The sequence below is a fragment of the Moschus berezovskii genome, chromosome X (assembly GCF_049115385.1).
Source record: "Moschus berezovskii isolate FMDL1 chromosome X, NW_MosBer_1.0, whole genome shotgun sequence".
NCBI classification, from domain to species: Eukaryota; Metazoa; Chordata; class Mammalia; order Artiodactyla; family Moschidae; genus Moschus; species Moschus berezovskii.
In genome coordinates, this window is record NC_142488.1 from 91,033,419 (window position 1) to 91,038,762 (window position 5,344).

Here is a 5,344-nt window from a genome sequence, read left to right on the forward strand (position 1 = left end):
TCGGCCAGGAATTTGGCCTTGGCCTCCCAAGGAAGGGAGGAGGCCTGCAAGTAGGTTGCACAGCTGCTTCTCAGGAGAGAGAACAACACCAAGCAGGCCTTCAGCAAGTAGCAACTGTTACTGCTATAACTGTGCATTAAATGTCAGGGATGGGTTGCCCAGTGGGACGACAGGGACGCACAGACCAACCCAACCGTCCTCTCTAGGCCAGCAGGCGAGGAAAGACACCTTCATCGAGGGAAGGATTTCTCTGCATCAGGCACTGCACTGCCTGCTTCAAGGTGTTGCCTCTTCTAGTCCTCCCAAGAGTCCTTCTTGATCCCCCCCACCCCCTTCCCTGCCCCAGCCCCTTCTGGGGGCTCCGCCTGAACCCTGCAGCCCATCTCTTCCCCAGCCTCCTGTGGGCCCTGCTAAGTGGGCATCTGCCAGGAGCAAATGCCCCCAGTCAGATAGCATGGATCATGTACTTTGGTCCTTCCCCTCACGCAGACTAGAGATTCAGAAACAAGTACCGTGTCTCATTTTTGCCAGTTAAAGCACACAGCTTTATTGGTGATACAGAAAAATGCAGACTTGGTGGACGAGGTTAAGTCAGTACAGCACATAGAAGAGGAGTGCATTTTTTGCTCGATAAGTATCGTTCATAGGCTCGCAAAGAAAAGAGAGTAAATGGAAAGAATCCCATCTAAGCAGCAACCGATACCTTTTTGGCACAAGCCCCCATATGGGTCTGGTCTCCCCAACGTGGTCCGGCTTAGACACAGAGACCACCACAGGCCAGGCATCCCCACTGAGGCTAGAACACGTTGTTCTTGAGCCACAGCTGGCAGTTGAAAAGACCCCTTGACCACAGGAAGAAGGCTGCAAGGGAGCGATTTACAAAGCAGGTTGCCTGCAGACTGACACACCAAGAGGCTACTCAAAGCTCTGGGAGCCCCTGCCTGACCAGTAAGAGCGTGGTCCTGGATTTAGCAAGTGCAACTTTCACTCAGAGATGTGCTGAGCCAGCTGAGGCTGGGTCTTCAATAGCACCCAGTGCAGAGTCTTTGAGAACACAAGTGTGTGTTCACCCGTTGACTGGGCTTTGTTTTGGAGTGGATCAGTCCCACCCTGTTGGAGGGGCCACTTAAGAGGCCAGGGTTTCTGAGAGAAGCTGTCTGTCTGTGTTCCTGATAAAGAGGGGCAGGAAGGGGCATAGCACTTGGGCTCTCTGCAACTCCCCCGACAATGCTGGCTTTTCAGACAAACCCGTCAGGGGTTTCACAACCTGCCCCTCAGCACATTCACTTCCCTCTGCTATCAAAGGAAACATCAAGCCTGAAACGGACTTGGCAAGCAGGTTATTAATGACTGTCATGCTTATTAACAAATTTAATCCAGCCTGCTGCAGAAATGAGTTGCAGCAAAGTGACACATTCTCCCGACACACTTGGCTGATGCACATCTTCATCTGGCCCTGATTTTCAGCACTGGCATTCAAGTTATCTGGGGCACACAAAGCCTTTCCCTCCTCAACAGCCGGGTCGGGAGTCGGGATTGAGTTTCCAGCAATGGAGAGGCTGGCCAAATGACTGTAGATATCATGGCTAAATGAAAAACCGGCATCCTTGGGCTCAGCTAACAACACTTTTCCCTGAATGGAAGGGCCCTTGGTGAAGCCAAGAGCACAACTGAAATTTTTAATATCTTAATCATCACTTTAAAAAAAAGTCCTCCTTTTCATTAGGGAAAATGTGATTTTTCTTCATTCAGGCCCTTTCCTCTTTGACAGGGCCTAGGTTCTTACTGCCAATGTCACATGTCAGCCACATCCCTAGGATTTGGCATTTCCTGAATCTCTGAATGAAGACCAGACCCCTTATCCACCCTTATCCATATGCAGTTTCCCTACAAGTCTGCTTGTTTCTCACTGTGCTTACATCCTCTTCTTATCAGTGGTTGAACTGTAGCAACTTCTAGTTCTGTCCTCTAGAACTGCTTTTGCTAAATCACGAACTGGATCACACTTTATATCTGTGACAAGTCACAGGAGGGTCTCACTCTTAAAAAGCCATCTTATTGTAGTGTTCTAGGTAGGAGACTGTTCGATGTTCTTTCCCTGGACTAACTGCCATTCAACAGGTTACTAAGGAAAATGAAAATACATAGAGTTTTCTTGAGTCTCTGTAGATATGAATGTCAACACTCAACTCAGTTGATTTTCCAGCATCAAATTCCTGTTAGTTTTCAAATGTTTCTCCTCCGGCATTTATCTCCCTTAAGCTGGTTCCCACTGTTTCCTCAGAGGTATAGCATTTAACTTTTCTAGCACCCAAGTAAGATGAGAAGAAAACAAAGACTGGGAGAGGTTGCTGAGTTGCCTCTTGACCCTGCATTCTGACTCCAGCCTCCCTCCTCCTCCCTTTCCTTATCTCTAAGAGATCACAATGTCTGGAGCTATTTCCTTCTTCCTTTACCTAGATTTATGTCTTCATGTAAACACACAGAGAGAATGGAGATCGGTAGATATGCAGGCATATGACTACCCTCTCTCCAGAGTGAGAAATCTGACTTTCAAACTTCTTCCATTTGACATTCTTAGGCACACCCTCTATCCTCCAGACCCTTTCATCACCCCATGGCTTCCCCACAAATACCTGCATTTTCCACTCCCTTCTGCCCCAGTCATTCTCTTGACCTTGTTTTCTTCTTTCAAATGGCCACTTTTCTGTTCTACCCGTCATTTCTGCTCCATAGACTATGCTTCCCCAGAGCCAAAAACGATTGGGCTTAAGTAATGCTTTTCTGAAAAGGGATAGTGAAAGAGAAGGTTCTGGTTTCAGGCTTGCCTCTATCGCCATCTTCTGACTGGTTCAGGCCTCACATTTCCTTGAAGAAACTGATCACTTCAGTTCACTTTAGTCGCTCAGTCCTGTCCAAATCTTTGTGACCCCATGGACTGCAGTATGCCAGGCCTCCCTGCAACACCAGCTCCTGGAGTTTACTCAAACTCTTGTCCATTGAGTCGCTGATGCCATCCAACCATCTCATCCTCTGTCATCCCCTTCTACTGCATTCAATCTTTCCCAGCATCAGGGTCTTTTGCAATGAGTCCGTTCTTCACATCAGGTGGCCAAAGTATTGGAGTTTCAATATCAGTCCTTCAACGAATATTCAGGACTGATTTCCTTTAGGATGGACTGGTTGGGTCTCCTTGCAGTCCAAGGGACTCTCAAAAGTCTTCTCCAACACCACAGTTCAAAAGCTTCAATTCTTCAGTTCTCAGCTTTCTTTATACTCCAGCTCTCACATCCATACATAACAACTGGAAAAACCATAGCCTTGACTAGATGGACCTTTGTTGGCAAAGTAATGTCTCTGCTTTTTAATATGCTGTCTAGGTTGGTCATAACTTTTCTTCCAAGGAGTAAGCATCTTTTAATTTCATGGCTGCAGTCACCATCTGCAGAGATTTTGGAGCCCCCCCAAAAAAGTCTCTCACTGTTTCCACTGTTTCCCCATCAATTTGCCATGAAGTGATGGGACCAGATGCCATGATCTTAGTTTTCTGAGTGTTGAGCTTCAAGCCAACTTTTTCACTCTCCTCTTTCACTTTCATCAAGAGGCTCATTAGTTCTTCGCTTTCTGCCATAAGGGTGGTGTCATCTGCATATTTGAGGTTATTGACATTTCTCCTGGCAATCTTGATTCCAGCTTGTGCTTCATCCAGCCCAGTGTTTCTCATGATGTACTCTGCATATAAGTTAAATAAGCATGGTGACAATCCCTGACATACTCCTTTTCCTATTTGGAACCAGTCTGTTGTTCCATGTCCAGTTCTAACTGTTGCTTCCTGACCTGAATACAGATTTCTAAAGAGGCAGGTCAGATGGTCAGAGATTCCCATCTCTTTCAGAATGTTCCACAGTTTATTGTGATCGACACAGTCAAAGGCTTTGGCATAGTCAATGAAGCAGAAATAGATGTTTTCCTGGAACTCTCTTGCTTTACCGATGATCCAGCGGATGTTGGCAATTTGATCTCTGGTTCCTCTGCCTTTCTAAAACCAGCTTGAACATCTGGAAGTTCACAGTCCACGGATTGTTGAAGCCTGGCTTGGAGAATTGTGAGCATTATTTTACTAGCGTGTGAGGTGTGTGCAACTCTACAGTAGTTTGAGCATTCTTTAGCATTGCCTTTCTTTGGGATTGGAATGGAAACTGACCTTTTCCAGTCCTCTAGCCACTGCTGGCATATTTGCTGGCATATTGCGTGCAGCATTTTCACAGCATCATCTTTTAGGATTTGAAATAGCTCAACTGGAATTCCATCACCTCCACTAGCTTTGTTTGTAGTGATGCTTCCTAAGACCCACTTGACTTTGCATTCCAGGCTGTCTGGCTCTAGGTGAGTGATCACACCATCATGATCATCTGGGTCATGAAGATCTTTTTTGTATAGTTCTGTGTATTCTTATCACCTCTTCTTAATATCTTCTGCTTCTTTTAAGACCATATCATTTCTGTCCTTTATTGAGCCCATCTTTGCATGAAATGTTCCCTTGGTGTCTCTAACTTTCTTGAAGGGATCTCTAGCCTTTCCCATTCTATTGTTTTCCTCTCTTTCTTTGCACTGATCGCTGAGGAAGGCTTTCTTTTCTCTCCTTGCTATTCTTTGGAACTCTGCATTCAAATGGGTGTATCTTTCCTTTTCTCATTTGCTTTTTGCTTCTCTTCTTTTCTCAGCAATTTGCTCACTTCAGTCTCTATTAGTGGAGAGGGCAATGGCACCCCACTCCAGTACTGTTGCCTGGAAAATCCCATGGATGGAGGAGACTGGTAGGTTGCAGTCCATGGGGTCGCTATGAGTCGGACACGACTGAGTGACTTCACTTTCACTTTTCACTTTCATGCATTGGATAAGGAAATGGCAACCCACTCCAGTATTCTTGCTTGGAGAATCCCAGGGATGGGGAGCCTGGTGGGCTGCTGTCTATGGGTCGCACAGAGTCGGACACGACTGAAGTGACTTAGCAGCAGCAGCAGCAGCAGTCTCTATTAAATGTTGTTCAGTTTCTCCGACTCTTTGCGACCCCATGGAACTGCAACACACCAGGCTTCCCTGTCCATCACCAACTCCCGGAACTTGCTCAAACTCATGTTCATGGAGTCAGTGATGCCATCCAACCATCTCATCCTCTCTCATCCCCTTCTCATGCCTTCAATCTTTCCCAGCATCAGGGTCCAATGATTCAGGTCTTTGTACCTAATAGGTTTCCCTTTCCTTTCATTTGGGTTGTTTCACTCCTTACAGGCAGACAAGCAAACTAACAGATAAAGGTCTGTGAACATTTAATGCTGAGTGT

The 5,344-nt window shown here is 46.2% G+C and overlaps 1 pseudogene; it reads right to left on the minus strand.

The window, feature by feature from the left end:
- Positions 1-531: 531 nt before the first annotated feature.
- Positions 532-2,723, minus strand: LOC129563965 (protein ARMCX6 pseudogene; annotated as a pseudogene).
- Positions 2,724-5,344: the final 2,621 nt, after the last annotated feature.